We start from the raw sequence: 19,465 nt of genomic DNA on the forward strand, positions 1-19,465 counted from the left end.
CCGGCTAGCTGGGAATACACTGCTAGCTATCTCTGACCTACCTCCTAGTCCTCCACTAACGGGCTAGGGGAGGCTGTCTGGCCCGACACTGGTAAGTCGGGCTACGGTACCCGGAGTCCCAGAGCACTAGCTCTGGTTCTCGGGACCACGCCGCTGGCTCGGTCCTGCGTGGCCCTGACAAGGGCGGCGTCCCAGGGGAGTCCAGGGCTCTAGCTAGACGATCTTCGGTCTTCACTGGTTTAGCTTTAACATTCTGCCCCGAGCCCTCTGACACATCCCCCTTTATACTCAACCCCCGCTGAGGGGTGGGGCCCCGGGCTGCCTGGTGCGGACGTCGTTGAGAGCACCCCCCCCCCATGCACTCACATAGCCCCGCCCACTGTGTTTGTTTCCCATAAGCTGCCATGCATAACGGCTCTCTCTCTAACACCCCTACATCACCCCCCCCCCCCCCCCCGCATAGCTTGCAGCCGTCCCGGCTGCCAACATACAAAAAAAACGACAATAAAAGCGCATTTACCCCCTGCCCGCGCATGTGCCTCACTATTTTTCAACAATAACAAGAACAACACAACAAGAACGCAACAGCAAGAAGAGAAAACAACCCGACGCACCCCCCCGATTAAATACGAATTCCGTAAAAACAGTCTATACACAATTTGCAGGGAACCCACCACACACACAACACGCAATGAACACAACCTATGTACACATCTTCCGGCCTCACAACAGTCTGCGCATTTTAGCGCGTGTCCGTGCAGCGGGCCCCTCACACGGGGTAACCCCGGGTGGTGGACCGTCAGGTGGCAACTGTCCGTCTCGGAGTGAGTCCTCATCCGACGCCGCGTGACCCTTGGCATCCCCAGGAGGGGTGATCGGGCGTGAGCCCATCATTCCTGATGCACCTGGAGGTGGCACAGCCGGCAAGGCATTAGGTGAGCGCGACGGAGACGGACCCAGTGAGTCGGTCGACCCCCCACATGTTTGGCCACGCGTGTGTGAAGTGGGGATGTGTACCGCAACGAAGGGTTTTAATCTAGAGGGGTGGACGAACCACCGCCGCTTCCCCCATTTGATGCGCACGCATTGCGGTCGCAAAACCTCGACCACCTCCACAGGGCCCCGCCACGGCCGCACCAGCTTAGAGGAGGTTGCGAGTGGCACCTGGGGACAGTGCAGCCATGCCTTGTCCCCTGGCTTCCACTGCAGCATGTGCGCCCGACCCAGTCTGAGCCGCTCATTCGCTTTCTGACGGAGGTCAGAGTTTTGCATGGCAGCATCCCGTGCCTCTGTCAATTTGGCCAAATTAAATTTTACATGGTCAGCCAATTTAGTTTTTCCCTGAGGCGCGGGGATCTGCAGCTGGGCACGAACAGGCGGGTCAGGTTCGCGGCCGTACATGAGGTAGAAGGGTGAAAATCCCGTAGCTGCGTGGGGGGCCATCCGGTACGCCGCCAATACCCCTTGAATTTGCAAGTCCCAATCGGTCTGTGAGTCCGACACCTGCTGTGACAACATTGACGCGATGGTCCGATGCAGACGCTCGACCATCCCGTCAGTCTGCGGGTGATACGGGGAGGTACGAATTTTCTTCGTGCCCAGGAGCTCACAGACTTCTTTGAGCAATTTACCGGAAACATTTTTGCCCTGGTCGGTCAGCAGCCGCTCCGGAGCACCTTTGTCCAGGACATAACCCTGAACAAAGGCCTCCACGATGGCTGCTGCCGACTGGTTGGCAAGGGGCCAGGCCATAGGCCAGCGTGTAAAATACTCCACACCAGTTAACAAATATCTATTGCCCCTGGGTGTGGCGGGGAATGGGCCCAAAATATCCAGCGCGACGAGTTCGTTAACTCTGGACACTTTGATTGACTGCAAGGGTGGGTTAGACACACGTGCTGGCGGTTTTCGTTGCGCGCACCGAGGGCATGACCCCAGTAAATCCCCGACATCCTTCGTCATGCCTGGCCAAAAATAATCGAGTTGGAGTAAGGCGAGGGTCTTTTGGGTCCCCAGGTGTAGGAGGCGCTCATGTGCGGCCCACACCGCCTTGCCCCGCAACCCCGACGGGACCACCAGCCGATGTCGATGGGATTTTCCGTCCCAGTGCATCAGCAGACCATGCACCAATTCCCATGCGTCGGCATCACCCCTGCCCTGCCCAGCACAGCCGACGCGACGACGCAACCCGAGGAGAGAGGTATCCTCCATCTGGAGGCGCCCCCATTCATTGACGGGCATCCCCAACAGGGAATCTTTTCCCTGTTGTGCGATTGAATTTGGAACCAATGTTTCGTCGTGGCCGGCGGCCGCCAGGACCGGAACCGGTATGTCCCCTGCTGACCTGCAACGTCCCGACCCCAGGAGGCATGCACATTCGGAGGTGGTTGGCATGCGCGACAGAGCGTCAGCATTTGTGTGGCGAACGCCCTTACGGTAGGTGGTTTCAAAATCAAAATCCTGGAGGATCTCCAACCATCGGGACAATTGGCGATACTGTTGGATGAAATAGACAATTGCCAACAGTTCCCGACGGGTGACACAATATCTTTGCTCCGCCGGAGACAACACCCGACTGCCGTACGCAACCACCCGTTCCACGCCGTCAACCACCTGGGAAAGCACGCCCCCAATACCTGTGTTGCTCGCATCGGTGTCGAGCAAAAAAGGCTTAGAAAAATCGGGGTAACTCAAGGGAGGAGCTTTTACCAGGGCGTCCCGAAGGGAGCAGAAAGCAGCCTCCTCCTCCTGACCCCAGTGGAACCGAACCCCTTTTGATGTTAAAGCGTGTAGGGGTTTCGCAATCGTCGCAAAATCTGCGACGAAACGTCGGTAATACGACGCAAAGCCAATAAAACTCCTGACCTCTCCCACCGAGGTGGGAGTCGGCCAGGAGCTGACGCACTGCGTTTTGGCGGGATCGGTAGCAATACCTGAGCGCCCCACGATGTGTCCCAAATAACGCACCGAATCGCGTAACAGATGACATTTTTGGGGTTTGAATTTCAAATTAGCAGTCCGCATCTTTAGGAAAACCGCCCGCAACCTCTGGAGATGTTCGTCAAAAGTTTTACTAAAGACGATAACGTCATCCAAATAAATCAGGCACGAATCCCATTGCAATCCAGCCAAAACCAATTCCATCAAACGCTGGAAAGTTGCCGGCGCTGAGTGGAGTCCCATCGGCAACCGGTTAAATTGGAACTGGCCGTGCGGTGTACGGAAAGCAGTTTTAGGCTTTGAATCATCGTCCAGAGGAAGCTGCCAGAATCCCGAAAGTAAAACCAATGTGGAGAAGAATCGCGCTCCAGCCAAGGCGTCCAGCGATTCGTCCATCCGTGGGAGCGGGTATGCGTCGGCAACCGAAATTTTGTTAAGACGCAGAAAATCAACGCAAAACCGCAACGAGCCGTCCTGCTTTTTAACCAGGACGATCGGCGCTCCCCAAGGGCTGGTGGAAGGAGAAATGATGTCGGCGGCTAACATGTCATCAATAGCCGATTTGACATGGTCCTTTTCGGCGGGACTTAACCAAAACGGATTCTGGCGTATTGGCGCGCTGTCACCCGTATCAATATGGTGACGCAGCAGATGAGTGCAACCCAAATCGTATTTGTCCCGACTGAAAACGTCAGAAAATTCCTGCAGTAGCGTTTCAAGCTGTTGACGCTCTGAATTTGACAGGTCCGTCGATCCCGCACAAAGCGCCTCGAGCCACCCTTCATCGCTGTCCGAATGTGGTCGCGGCGCAGGGACAGCACTCACGTGATTCGCGACGGGTTCCTCACAGGGCACCGGCATCGCGTGAGCAAGCACGGTCCCCTGCGGGACCACCACCGTCTACGAGCCCACATTGAGGACCGCGATGAAGGGGTCTCCGTCCCCTCTTACTATGGTCTGGGCCGGAAGTAAATGAGGTCCACTAACCCCGGCCCTAGATGGCCCCAGCAGAACCCCTTGGGCCCCAATGCCCTTAGCGAAGGGCCGCCGAAGTTTCAAAGGAACCAACATTTGTGCCCCCGGAGGAACGCGCACCGTTCTATCTACAAACGCCGGCACTGTTGCGAACGCCGTCCGACTCGTACCGGGGGATGGCAGAAACGCCATGCGTCGGCCTGACGGGAGCTCAATGCATCCCTGGTCGATTAATATCCTAATCGACATTTTGGCCAGGAAGTCCGTCCCCAGCAGGCACGGAACCGCCAGCGAGGAGGAAACAAAAATCGGCCCAGACAATTTAATATCCCCGATACAAATTAGGGCTCGAATCTGTCCGATGATGCCAAGTGAGCCCCCGTTAGCAGCAAAGAATGGCACGTTAACAGGCATCAAAGGACGGCTCTGGGCAGGGAGAATATTGTAAATTAACTCCGAAATAATGGTCGCCGATGCTCCCGTATCGACCAGGATGCGCACCTCGACCCCGTCGATGTGCCCCACAACGGCCGACGACCCCGACGACGCGGCTACAACACGATGGGCCAACACGGACCACTGGCTGGGTTCAATCTGAGTACCCAGAGCGGTGCGTGTTGGTGCGATGGTGCGCGATATTGGCCCCCCAATCGGTGCGGTGTATGAGTGTGTGGCGGGTGTGTGCGTGGGCCAAACATGTGAGGTGCCGCGACTCGCCGGGTTATGATGATGGAGCTTGGGAAGAGGGCCGGCGTCCCGTCGAGGTGTCGTCCCGCGCTGCCGAGGAGAGCGGCACCCCGAGGCGACATGGCCCCAGATGCCGCAGTTGTAGCAGCGCGGGAGCGCTGGTGACGACGACGGATGATCGGGATGGCTCGAGCCGCCCCGGTCCGCCCGTACTCCCGCTCCCTGCCGCCGCTGATGGTCGATGGCGCAGATCTCCTCCACCGGGAGGGTGGCTGCGGCCACGGTACGCCCGCTCGCCGCTTTGCTGGCCTTGCGTCGTTGCGCGAGCAGGTTTGCGTGGAGGAGTCGTGCTGCTTGGAGGGAGCACATCTCCGCGTCGTCCTGTGCGACGATGACGATCTCCAAGTCGTCCGCCAGCAGGAGTATCTTCTCTGTAACCATGGCGTCGACACCTTCGTTGTCCATCCGTGGAAAGGCCGCCTTTGCCAGTGCCAGGAGGCTTGTGCGGTACGCCAGAGGCGACTCCTTTGCCCCCCCGCTGGCGATCGTAGAAGAGTTGGCGACAGTCTGACGGCGGACCGTAAACTGCAGCCAGCACCTGCATCGCCGTCTGCAGCGTAGAGCGCCTCTCCTTCGGTGCCGATGTTAAAGTGGCGAGGGCGTCACAGTCGAGGAGTGCTGGCAGCGCGCGGAGAGCCTCGGCGTCCGTCCACTTCGCCATCTCCTGGTGAGCGAGGAAGCGCTGCTGGAAGCCGCCCCAGTCGCCTTCCTCGCCCACAAATTCTTTGAGTGGAGGCAGTTGCTGATGTAGCGCAGCGGCTGCCGCAGAAGGTCGCCCTCCCTCGTCCCCCTCACCCGGCTCTGCTTCGGCGCGCACGACCGATGGCATCGCCGGTTGCACCCGTGGTGACGTCCCGTCCGTTGGCGATGACGCGGCAGGTACTGTATGCCCGCCGTTGGACGCGATGCTCAGGCCGGCCACGCCCTCAACTGCAGCTGCGGTGATGGCGGGATTTTCAAATTGGTGTTCCGCCGAAATGGCGGGAAGGCGCTGTGGTCGTCGGCTTTCGTCGCCCCGTGGCGGTCCAGCAGCCCCCAGCTGAGTGATGTGGTCCAGCATGCTGGCAGCGGCGTGCAGCAGCTCCATAAGCTTGGCGTGCGCCTGCCTCAGCCCCTCTGCCGACACCTCTCCACCCTCCTGTTGCTGCGGCGTAGCCGTATCTGGCCCCGACTGCTCCGTGCTCTCTTCACCCGTCCCGGGCTCTCCGACTGCAGCGGTGTCCTCCGCCCCCGGTATCCTGACCCGAGCTGACCGGCGCGTGTCCATGTTCATAGATTTTTACTTCTGACACCAGATGTAATACCGTTGAGGACTCTTGGACACCCGGGGTTGAGGCACACGTATTTATTCCGCAACAGTTGTCACAACCGCGGACATACAATACTGGAGGGGGTATCGGCCCCCTCACCCGGCTAGCTGGGAATACACTGCTAGCTATCTCTGACCTACCTCCTAGTCCTCCACTAACGGGCTAGGGGAGGCTGTCTGGCCCGACACTGGTAAGTCGGGCTACGGTACCCGGAGTCCCAGAGCACTAGCTCTGGTTCTCGGGACCACGCCGCTGGCTCGGTCCTGCGCGGCCCTGACAAGGGCGGCGTCCCAGGGGAGTCCAGGGCTCTAGCTAGACGATCTTCGGTCTTCACTGGTTTAGCTTTAACATTCTGCCCCGAGCCCTCTGACACATCCCCCTTTATACTCAACCCCCGCTGAGGGGTGGGGCCCCAGGCTGCCTGGTGCGGACGTCGTTGAGAGCACCCCCCCCCGTGCACTCACGTAGCCCCGCCCACTGTGTTTGTTTCCCATAAGCTGCCATGCATAACGGCTCTCTCTCTAACACCCCTACACCTGTATAAAGACACCTGGGAGCCAGAAATCTCTCTGATTGAGAGGGGGTCAAATACTTATTTCCCTCATTAAAATGCAAATCAATTTATAACATTTTTGACATGCGTTTTTCTGGATTTTGTTGTTGTTATTCTGTCTCTCACTGTTCAAATAAGCCTACCATTAAAATTATAGACTGATCATTTCTTTGTCAGTGGGAAAACGTACAAAATCAGTAGGGGATCAAATACTTTTTCCCCTCACTGTACATACTGTATATGTGCCCGAATACACTTTCACTTCGCCAGTGGTTATTTTGCAAAGTCGTTGAGAAAATGTTTAAACGATAATGAAAATTAAATGCTGAGTCAAGAATAACATCACGCGTTTATTCTTAATTAATACATCTGTGATGACCGAGACAACAGACCACTTACCTAAAACAAGCGTACGTGCAGATGGACAGTCAAAAAGTCAACAAGACCTCCGGTTGGTGAGGCAAGGTTCAAAAGGATTGGAGGACAGATTTGAACGTAAAAGGCAGGAAGCGAGAGAAAACAGTAGGGGCGACGGTTGACAACTGTTACAGCAGGAGGACGAAAAGTAATTGAAGAAAGTGGGCTGAGCGAAGCTTCCAGAAAGAGGCCTCGCGAAGTATAAAAGGGGACAGCACAAGGGGAGGGGACGTTCGAGGAGATAACGAGTTTCAAGCATCAAGAACGAAGCCTGGGCCTAGTGTTGGTGCTATGTCCAATAAAAGGTTCCGAGTAACAACGTATGGCGTGTTATTTCACATTCATATTATAAATAAATTAAATATTCTTGCCAATTCATAGTTACACTAAGAGACTCACGGACTCGCATAGATACATTGAATAACGTGGGTCTCTGTGAGTCTTAAGTTTCTCTAAACTTGTCTAGGGATCTATGTGAAACTACGAGTGTGGAAAGTGGTAGTGTAGCGGTTAGCACACTGCTCTAATCGAGCTCCGGTCGAGCTATGATATTTTAAACTCATGTTTATGTGTGATCGAGAAGTGATCGAGCAGTATTTGAGCTATGACATTTTGAAAACATGTGTCTATAGAATCAAGCAGTCATCGAGCTATGACATTTTTTATACGCGTGGTGTAGCAGCGCCGAATGGAGGCCAGAAGTAACAATAGCGGGTGTACCTACCCAAGGGGAGACAGTATACATGGGAAAGTCCACAAGGGGAAGAACTGGGGCAAGGGTTATGGAAGGGATAAGAACTGGGCCAAGGGTCATGGAAAGATCCATCTTGGAGCTCCCAGAACCAGCTAGAAGGTTCAAGAAGGGGGGCATGGCCAGGGCGGGGCCTGGCCCTGCTGGAGGCATAAAAGGGGGTGAGAGAGGGAGCTCTGGGCTGTCCGTGGGAATCAGGGTCGTCTTGCTGTAGAAGTCCTCTTCGTCATTGCCGTCCATCGCTCGACGTCGCCAACGCTGGATAGTCAGCCAGCTATTCAGTCAGCGCCGTCGAGCTTGACGGTCAGCGTTACATTATGTGCTCAGTGAGTCGTGTAGTGTGAGTACGAGTACTATAAATAAAGGTGCCTCTAAAGTTATTGTCTCCGGAGTCCTACATTACACATGTATCTATGCAATGAAGCAGTAATCGAAAAGCAATCAAGCTTTGATATTTTGAATATGTGTCTATATGTTTATTAAGCAGTAATCGAGCAATGAAATTACTCTTTGGTTCTTTCGGTAAAGTCACGTAGAAAGAAATTAAATTAAATAATCATGGAATACGACGTTTCGATTGCAACACAAGCAACCGTCATCAGGTACAAATGAATGAGAAAACATACATAGTAAACTTGGAAATATTATTTCAATACAACACAGAGAGTCAGCCAACAAAAAAGTCAACACCGCACCTGTTTTATTACGTTCTTCCAAAGATTGCTAAATTCGAGAGAGAGACAAAACATAGACACAGAGACACACAGACAGACACGCAAGCAGAGAGAGACGCACACATAGGCACACAGAAAGACAACGTCTCTGTGTCAAGGCCTTAAATAGAGATAGAGAGAGGGGGGTGGGGCAGAGGGGGAGTTGTGTGGATTTCCTGCCCATAGGGGGATGGACGAGCTGGACACTGGACTTCTAAACAAACAAGCACGGAGCGTTGTGTGGAATTACTGCCCATAGCGGCCGGAGGAGAGAATGGACCCATAATCGAGCATGGTAGAAAGCAAATTTAGTCAAATTAGGAAGTGTAATGCACATGGTTGGGAGGGGACACACTCTTGATATACCATTCCATGGAGAAGCATGAGGTAGTCCCTGCCGCAGGGGATATACACTCACAAGTTCACTCGGTGCATGTATGTTATTTTGAATATGTTTAGTTTTGATACATTCTCTACCCAACCCTTCCCGAAAGGGTTGCGAGAAGAGAGTGTGAGAAGGAAAAATAGGTCATTAGACTGGCCTTTGAAATAAAGAAGTTTGATAAAGAAGATAAACAGAGGAAGCTGATGGAGCTTAAAAACCTCAGGATGGAAATGCCATGAGTTGACTAATTGAGATGATTGGAAAATACACCACCTGTGTCCCCTACCGTGCTAACTTGTTGTGTTTAGCCACCCGACACTCTGCTCATTGTTGCGATAATCGCTCCTCTGCCCTCTGTTGTTGTTGGAGGGTGACTGCCTCCAACGGCCCATTAGCGTTCTTCACAAGCATCCTCCACAGAGGCCGATTTTGACACTGCTAGTATCAGTCAGTGGCAAGTTCACTCAGCTACATATTCTCTCAGACATCATTCCATGTCTTCTCTAGCCCTTGCCGTGTCCATTAAGCCCCCTTTATCATGATGAAAAAAGCTGTTTGGGCATACTACATGACCCAGTCAATGCAGCCTTGCCTGCCAGAGAAGCTCACCGATGGGACTGTGTCCAAATCTTTTAAGGATTTGTGAGCTCCTCACACAATCCAGCCTGGTTAAACCCCCAGGATGGATCGTTTGCAGGCCAGCTTGAATGTGTGTAACCGGCGAAAATGTTCCATGAGGAAGGGTCCACGTTTTGCAAGCATAGAGAAGGAAGGTCATGCCTGTGGCTGAGAAGACTCGAATCTTTGTGTGGATTGATAGACCAGGTTGCTTCCACGCAGCATTATGTAGCCGATGAAAGATAATGCTGGTCAATTGATTTAGAGCAAGACTATGGCTGTCAAACCAGAGCTGGTCAAAAGCACACCGTCCAGGTACGGATAACTCTCCACTCACTCCACAACTGCTCAATCGCCAATGGGGAGTTGAATGGGTGGAGTGTTTGATAACAGAAAATACCCAGGCAGGTTCTTAGTTTTGGAGGCGCTGGTGGCAAGACCCCACCTCTTAGTGGCACGCTCCAGGTTCAGCAGCAGTGCCTCCAACTCCTCCTCTGAGTGAGCAGCAATCACCAGATCATCAGCATACATAACATGGTTGACCAATAGGGAGCCATCCCTCGACCACACCCAGGCATTGATCAGCCTCCCATTGTAATTGTACCAGATGGAGGTGCCTCCAGTACAGCCATCGAAGGCTTCTCAAACTGTGGTCAAAAAAGATGTTCAATAATGTAGGCGCAAGAGGACTGTGAGCAGGAAGTCAGGGACTCCGAAAGCATGAATAACAACCCAGAGCCCAGGCTTATTGATGATAGCATAGGCCTTGGCCAGGTGAATAAAGTTGATATGCAGGACCACCCCGGCCTGAAACCAAATTGGGGCTCCGCAAGCCTCTCCTCAGCGTACCTGGCAAGGCAATGTTGAATAATCCTTGCCAGGATCTTTCCCGGCACACTGAGGGAGATGTCCCTGCAGTTGTTACGGTCTGTGCAGTCCCCCTTCTTAAAGAGGGAGACCACCAGGGCATCCTTCCAACCCTGCGGAATCTATCCCGTGGTCCAGACTATTATTATTATTATGTCATATTAGGCAGTATGCACACAAACTCCACCCTCCCTTAGCAGTTCGCTGTGGAAATCATCTCTGCCTGGTGCTTTTCCTCATCTCAGACCCTAAATTGCCTTTTGTACTTCCTCAGCCAGCCACTCACAGGGGTGACTACTTATTCCATATGTGAAGCACCGCAGCCTCAGCAGTTTCATTCCCACGTTGCCCCATGATGTTTTCTAGGCTGAAGTATTTTCCCTCCCCCAAGACCTCACAGAAGTGCTCAGTAAATCTGAATGAAGCAGCTCAGAATTACAAAGAATTTCCATAATTCAGAAGCGTTGACACAAAATAATGAAGCAGTGTTTCAAGATCACTCGCGGATACGAGGGCCGACAGCCCTTGGAGCACTTTTAGGTGATAAAACCCCACTTTGGCCACATCTACAACCTGAGGGCGCATGGTCAAGCTACGATCGAACAGTCTACCTAGGTTGTGCACCACTGTTACAGGGAGAGGGCATACTCCACTGAGGCTCAAGCTCCCCCTGTCCTATCCTCAGCTGACTCTGACCCTAGAATCATTAGCTCCGTCTTATCAGGATTCAGCCTTAGCCAGTTCTGCTGCATCCATCAAGCTACCTCAACCGGACAGTCTATTAAGCAGGTGAGAGCTGCATCTAGGTCACCTGAGAAGGATACATATATCTGGGTGTTATCGGCATACTGATGGTACTGTAACCCGTGCCTCCAGATGATAGCTCCTAGTGGCCTAAAATAGACATTGAATAAAAGGGGAGATAAGACTGATCACAGGATGATAATTGCTGGTCTCAGCAAGTATCATCCTCTGATCAATCCATAGTGCAGACGAAAATTGTATGGCCCAAACTGAGACCCTCTGGGCGAATACTATGTTGATCATGTGGCCGTAATCATGGGTTGGGCCCTGAATAAATCCCATGGAACCCATGGTATCCAAAAGATCTGTAGCCAAACTGTCAGATGGGTCATACATCCATGTGTTGAAATCTCCCATCACAGTTCTGCTAGGGAATTCCAGGAACAAGGGGGAGATTACCTCAGACAGCTGAGATGTAAAATCACCTTTGCTTCCAGGTGGTCTATAAACAAGGGTGAAATACAGGCCCTGATTATCGTTCAGGGCACAACGCACAAACGTGAATTCAAATGCCCATTATACCACTGTTTCCCATGATCAATCATATACTACCACCAGTAGGAAGCCCACAGCTTCAGCTGCCAACTGAAAACACCACATCTCTAAGCGTGAGATATTCACCATTCTGGACAGACTCCACCACACAGCCACTGGCCCTGACAACCTACTAGCCTGGTTTATCCGTGTTGGTATCTCGATATGTTGCCGGCCCATTGCCCAGCTATTTCATTTTTTTCTCTCCTCCTCGACTGTTCCTGAGCAGTGGAAGCGAACCTAAAAAAATCCTATACCTAAGATGTCCACCCCTGTCAGCCGTTCGACTTCAGACCAATATCCATCACTTCTGTTTTATCCAGGATGCTTGAAAGGATTGTTGTAAGGGCATTCATCTATCCCATTCTGCATAAATCCACCACCATCCTTGACTTTCTGCGATCAATTTTCCTTCCGCCCTTTAGGCTCCACCACTTCTGCCCTCATCAATATACTCTAGACCAGTGGTTCTTAACCTGGGTTCGATCGAACCCCAGGGGTTCGGTGAGTCAGTCTCAGGGGTTCGGCGGAGGTTAAGACACACACCCGACTCATATGATTCGTGATGACACGTCCGGCTTGGCCATCATTGGCTGCAAGTGATCACGCTACATCGCTTGGCCTATCTGTGCTGCAGGGAATTTGGTGCGCTCGGTAGTCGACTTGTGACTGTCGTGATGGTACGTCATGTGATATCTTTCTTAATAGTTTAATCCCTTCATACTAACTATGTCGAGCAAAAAAAGAAAGTGGTCGGACGAATATGTACAATATGGATTCACATGTATAACGGAACGTGATGGGAGTCAGCGTCCTAACTGCATAATTTGCAATGCCAAGTTGAGCAATTCTAGTCTAGCACCGGCAAAACTAAGGGAACACTTCCTTAAGCTGCATGGAGATGGGGAATACAAGAACACAACGCTCGCTGAATTCAAGGTGAAGAGAGCCAGATTCGATGAAAAGGCTACTCTGCCTGTTCTCGGCTTTGTACCCATCAACAAACCGATCCTCACAGCATCGTACGAAGTTGCTTACCTGATCGCAAAGCAGGACAAACCACACACCATTGGTGAAACACTAAAAAAACCAGCTGTGCTGGGAAAAGCGGCTGAAGTTAAGTTATCCCAAATTCCTCTTTCAAATGACACCATCAGCGACAGAATAGAGGACATGAGCAAAGACATCTTGGCTCAAGTAGTTGCAGATCTGATTTCAAGCCCGGCAAAATTCAGCCTGCAACTCGACGAGACCACAGACGTTTCCAATCTAAGCCAGCTTGCTGTATTCGTGCGCTATGTGAAAGACGACGTGATAAAGGAAGATTTTTTTATTTTGTAAGCCTCTTACAACAACAACTAAGGCAGCCGATGTGAAGAAACTTATGGATGACTTCTTCAAAGACAACAATCTTTCGTGGGATATGGTTTCTGCAGTTTGTTCGGACGGAGCTCCAGTCATGCTGGGAAGAAAATCTGGTTTTGGTGCGCTAGTGAAAGCCGATGCACCACACATCATTGTTACACATTGTATTCTGCACAGGCATGCGTTGGCAACAAAATTGACAGAAGTATAAAAAATTGTAGTGAAATGCGTGAACTATGTGCGAAATAGTGCTCTGAGGCACCGCATCTTCAGTGAGCTGTGTAAAGAAATGGGCTCTGAATTCGAGGTACTTCTGTACCATTCTAACGTTCGGTGGTTATCCCGGGGACAGGTGCTGAATCGTGTTTTTGCCATGCGTGTGGAATTAGCCCTGTTTTTGCAAGAGCACCAACATTGTCATGCAGATTGCTTCAAAATTCTAAGTTCATTCTCATCTTAGCGTACATGGCTGATTTCTTTGCAGCTCTCAATAATCTCAATCAGCAGATGCAGGGCGGTGGAGTCAACATCATTGAAGCGGAAGAAAACCTGAAGGCTTTTCAAAAAAAGCTACCGTTATGGAAACGACGAACAGAGAACGATAACTTCGCAAATTTTCCCCTGCTGGACGACTATGTAAGTAAGATCGAAGATGTATCTGGAATCGGAGACATTTCTGTACCCGCGGAACTGAAGCAAGCAAACTTCCCTACAAGAGAGTCATATCCAGCATGGGTGAGACAGCCGTTCACGTTTAGTGTTGAGACAGCAGATGTCAATGATGAATACCTCGACGAAATCATTGAAATTCAGCAGAGCCAGGTTCAACAGCAACTCTTCAGAACAACAACGCTCTCAACGTTTTGGTGTCAACAAATGGTAACGTACCCTGTTATTGCTAAGAAAGCCCTGGAGATTTTCATACCGTTTGTTACAACATATCTTTACGAGCAATCCTTTTCGAGGATGCTGGACATAAAAACGAAGAAAAGGAACAAACTTTGTTGCGAAAATAACATGAGAGTGGCACTTGCCAAGGTGAAGCCGCGCATTTCTGAACTGGTCTCTGAAAGGCAACAGCAGAAGTCACACTGATTTGCAGTAAGTATTCATTATTATGTTTTTGTTTTTGTGTGAAAATCATGTTTTGCTGGTTTTGTTCTTTGAACACAGTGATGTTGATGCACGGTTCATTTTGTGCACCAGTAAAACATATACCTATGTTTTGAATTTGAAAAAATCATATTTTATTTTTCCAATTAAGAAGGGTTCGGTGAATGCGCCTATGAAACTGGTGGGGTTCAGTACCTCCAACAAGGTTAAAAACCACTGCTCTAGACCGTTGCTGTCATGCTCACCACAATTGAGTACGTTCGAGTCATCTGCCTGGACTTCAAAAAAGCCTTTGACACTGTCCGTCATGCTTTGTTAACTTGAGAAACTCTTAATCGTTAACGTTCCGGACAACATCTATAACGGAGCAGTTTCATTTCTAAATAACCATTCTCATTGCACCAAGTTTGTGAATGAGACTTCTGAGTATGCTGCGATCAATGCCAGTGTAATCCAGGGGTCAGCGCTTGGCCCTGCAGGCAGGCTTTATCGTCACTGCCACTGACCTACAACCGAGAACCACTGGCGATGTACTCGTTAAATTCCCACGTGACAATCTATTTAATTATTCCAGGATCCAATTTTTGCACCACCTTCCGAAGAAATCGACCACATTCAGAAGTGGGCCACTTGTAATGACATCACACCCAATCAAGTCCACATAATTGATCTTCAGGCCAAAGGGTAGACAAGGCACCCCTGCAGCATCAACCACACCCCTGATCCACCTCTCCTTCAATTTATCAAGAGGCGGTGATGAAAAATTTGGATGTGGTCATCACCAGTAACTTTTCAATGCCCCCCCCCCCATTTTGCCTCTGTACTTGCGTCCTGTGCTCGTACTTTTTATGCCTAACGCATATTCCGAGTGCATGGAATGCCGCAAAGCTGCATTTATACTGTTTACGCCTCAACCATTATTGCTAAGATGAGCTACGGCTCTCCAGCATAGTGGGGATTTACCAACGCAGCTGAGCATGATCGGCTTGAGTCAGTTCTGCGCCACAGCAAAAGAGCGGGGTTCTGTGCACCTAGTCGCTGATTGGTCCCTCTTCACCCGTTATTCTATCTAACCATCACCGTGTTCTACACCCATTTCTCCTCCCTAAAATCAAAATAACATATTATCACTTGCGCTTGCAGCCGCAAGACCATGCATGACAACACAATACGTCTCTACTAGGAGACCAGCTCTTCATAGTTCATATGCTTTATTTTCATTGTTAGTAATCTCGATTTCTTGATTGTGGCTACACCCATTGATGTTTGCATTTTATTGTTTAGATCAGCACTATCTGACCCCCCCCCCTCCTTCTGTTTCCCTCCTTTGGCGACATGTTGCAGCCCTTTCCACCTTTCCTGAAATTATGTACACAGCCATGGAGTGTCAGCTGCTCTGACTCACTTGAACGTGAATGTGTGAATAAACGACTTCTATACTATATATCGGACCCGTGTCACGTGGAATAGAAAATCACCGATTAACAACCCGGAACGTGACAATAAGAAATCTCTGCATGGGAACTCGCATAGCATGGAAGGCAAACTTGTGTGGAAATATGTGTCTTCATAGAGATAAGAAAACATTAACAAACGTAACCACAATGACCATCACGTCAATCTGGCATCTTCAACCCATTGCAATGTTTGCATAACAGCAGCAACAACAACAACCATAGTCCCGCACTATTATCATGGTTGGCTACGTACGGTGTGAAAGAAGTTCAATACACATACATACAGCAACGACGTGTATTTGGTTATGATGCTTCTGTTGCGTTGGCAGTGATGCACAAGCATAAATATCAACACTCAAAATATTCATTAATAACTGTGTGTGACCTTAAAAGAAACTATTTCCCCGAATGTCACCTGTTATATATAGTGTCCTTGTAAGGACACAGGGTTATCCAGGAACGAGTCCCGTGGACAAGGCAGCCGCATCAACAAGGCCGTGGGCTCGAGAGGCTGCAGCCCAGGCAGGATTGGTGTCACCCAGTGCGGTAACTCATGGTTGGTGTCACCCCTCATGACCATACCATACAGAATCCTTAGTAATGTTTTTTTCTACTAACGTTACTCGTAAATCAGATTTCCCGTATATCACTGAATGTAATGGCAATAGTAGTGACAAAAACTGGCAAAATTAAATTTACAGCTTTAAATTACAATATATCCTTTAATTACTACTTCATTCTCAAAAAGTTATTGATATAGGTTCACAAATACTTCTAGATTTGAAGTTTTCGTGACTGCAAGGATCCATACTCTTGGTTATTTCGGTAAAGTCACGTAGGTCAAAAAAAAAATTAGAATAAAAATAAAGAATAAAAATAACTAAATTAAATCACGACGTTTCGGAAGCAACACAAGCTTCTGTCATCAGGTGGGACAACCACAGCAAAAAACAAAATTACTGTATTGGACAAAGAGAGCTGTTAGTGACAAGCGATTAACACATTCCTGCGGAGGGAGCTGGTAGGAGCGTTGGGTTGCTCGGTCAATGGCCTCGGTCAATGGCCAGGGTCAACGGTGGCGTGGTGTATTCCTCAAATATGCCCGACTGTGAGGGCGGGCACAAGCCGGCGTGAGTAGGTTAAACGTTGAGTTTTATAAGGGCACCACGGGGTGACCAGCTCCTCACCACCCAGCCCCACCCAGCTCCACCCTCCCCACCCCACCCTCCCCACCCAGCCCCTCCCCTTCCCACCCAGCCCCTCCCTCCCCACCGAGCCCCTCCCTGCACGACGGACACAATAATCCCCTGTGGGCTGGTGTAACCAGGAGGTTCCTACCAGTATACAGTATCGGGTAAGAGGGGGGGAGGAGCCAAGGAGGAGAGATGCAGGAGGGCGGGTTGTGGAGTCGGGGGCGGGGGTTAAGCTGTTGTCGTTTTTCTGAAGCCCCGAAGCAATTAGGATATTACCGTATTACGGCAGGAAACGGCTGGTGAGACACAGTGCCGGCGTGGGCCTGGGGGGATGCTGCAAAAACTGGAAATGCGAGTATGGAAGCAAGCTATAAAAGCAATTACTAATTACCACGATATTGTAGCTAAAACACCAGAAAATTTGACAAAATCAGCGACTATAAAAAAAACGAAAACAACAGCGGGTGCTTGTAGCACGTGCAGACGAAACCACGTGACTCGACGAGTCATTGTAATTGGGTAACAATGACAGCTCTGATCGGAGCGCATTAGGTTAAAAAAGTCAATTAGTATATAGTTTCAGCCATGTATTGTACATGTAAGCTGGGCTTAGTTATGACAACAAACATCTTTTTTTTGTTATGACTAACTACAGGGATTTTTTTTATTTAAAAAATAATAAATGTATGCTGAAACACTGCACAAAAATGGTATAGACAGTCATTTTGGTGTCACCCCCTCTGATGGTGTCACCCGGTGCAGTCCGCACCCCCCTGTGACGCCACTGAGCCCAGGGCCTTTGGATGTTAAGGGTCACCAAAAAATCACTCCGAACGCTTTATAATGGTTAACGTGCAGTGATTGTGCAGTACGATCGAAAACTAAAGGTAATACTGCAAGTCATAGCATCGCTGTATGTTTTATATTTCCAGTTGCATTCCTAAATTTAAGTGGTTTTGTTTGTTTCAACTTAAATGGAGCGTAACAGTACATCACGTTTAAAAATAATAAAAGTGAAGGCAAGGAATTGTAGATACGAGGGATGTTCCAACATCTATAGCCGCGCCGGTCACCCATCAATTTGATTTCATCCGTGTCAATGGGCGTAGAACGGTGGAGCGGTAGCGCAGTGGTAAGTGCCCTTGAACTACAAAGCAGGCAACCGGGGTTCGATTCTCTGACCTTGGCTTATCAGAACGGTGATATCTGAACCAGCCATGTACCCCCACCACCCACCACTCACCTCCCACCTGTCACCAATTCGCACTGACCAGCGGGATGATGTTACGGTTAGATAACCCCCCCAGCGAGAGGTCGCTACTAGTGCACATCCACCACTTGTGCACGTCACGGAGATGCCGCTTCTTAACTCGAAGCACACGGGCGCCGTATTTTTTTAACACGAAGTCTCACGCGTCACGAGGCGTGCTTGTCCGACCTCTTCCTGATTCGACGCGTGTGGCCCAGTGAAGTAACACGTGTATCTGATTTAACCAAAATAAAGTAAAAAAGCAAGTTTTTAAATGCACAAACTTTTATTTGCACTCTTCAGTAGAAAATAAATAATTTGGACGCCAGAATTAATAAAATGTGATGTGCTCAATAAAAGTGAATGGTTTCCTTTCGATATCTTGATTTGAAGCTTTCGTGACTGCAGGAATCCATACTCTCTGGTTCTTTCGGTAAAGCCACGTAGGTAGAAAAAAAATAGATCACGACGTTTCGATCGCCACACAAGCAACCGTCTTCAGGTGGGAGTGAGAAACAGCTGCTGAAACAGCAGCCTGTTTCTATGAAACAGCAGCCTGTTTCTCTGAAACAGCAGCCTGTTTCTCTCCCACCCGAAGACTGTTGCTTGTGTGGCGATCAAAACGTCGTGATATTTTCTTTTTTCTACCTACGTGACTTTACCGAAAGAACCAAAGAGTATGTATTCCTTTCGATATGTTTAATTTTCTTCATGGAAGCCACCCACTTTTATTCACCACATCAAATTCCCGCCGAGAAAAAGGCCACTCTTGAAAGTGCGTATACCAAGATTGCGCCGTGTACGAGACAATACACGCAAGAAATTCCTACAGTGGAGGTGAGGGGAAGCCGAGACACCTCTCGCCTACTGCAGTGTGCTGTTTGCTTTGGGAGTAGCGGCGTACCCCGCAGTAGATCCAACGGCCCTCGACGCTCTCGTCATGGAGAGGTTGTTGGGACTGGCACAGGAGATGGGGGTTGTCCTGCCAGTGGTCGACGAGGATGCACAGATGTCCTGTTGGGCCGCCAGTACTTGCAGGCCCACGAGAACCTGCGCCGGTGGTCCCAGATAGCGGCGTGGATGGAGGAACCTGGACGAGAGGACGACCCGGCTAACTGGTCCCCGCGGGGCATTGGGGTACAGTCTGCGGCTGCAATTCACGACGACCCAGGGGCTGGAGATCAAAAGAGGGAGATCGCCTGTTGCAGAGGCCCGCTGTTACTGGCTTCCATTGTGGCCAGCTGGAACATTTCGCGCGGGGGTGCCAGAACCATGGTCGACCACTGACGACGGCTCCGACATCCTCCGCCCTGCCGATGGCCACATCCCAGCCCCGCCAAGCGAGTCGCGACACACCAGACACCTTGCCCATATCACCATCTCAGGCATCTGGAGTTCCGCAGGTCATCTCCACCCCACCTCTCGCCAATAGTGCCATTGAGCGGCAGGGGTTAGCTGCAAAAAGGTGGCCTAG

Source organism: Lampetra fluviatilis, chromosome 51 (assembly GCF_964198595.1).
Source record: "Lampetra fluviatilis chromosome 51, kcLamFluv1.1, whole genome shotgun sequence".
NCBI classification, from domain to species: domain Eukaryota; kingdom Metazoa; phylum Chordata; class Hyperoartia; order Petromyzontiformes; family Petromyzontidae; genus Lampetra; species Lampetra fluviatilis.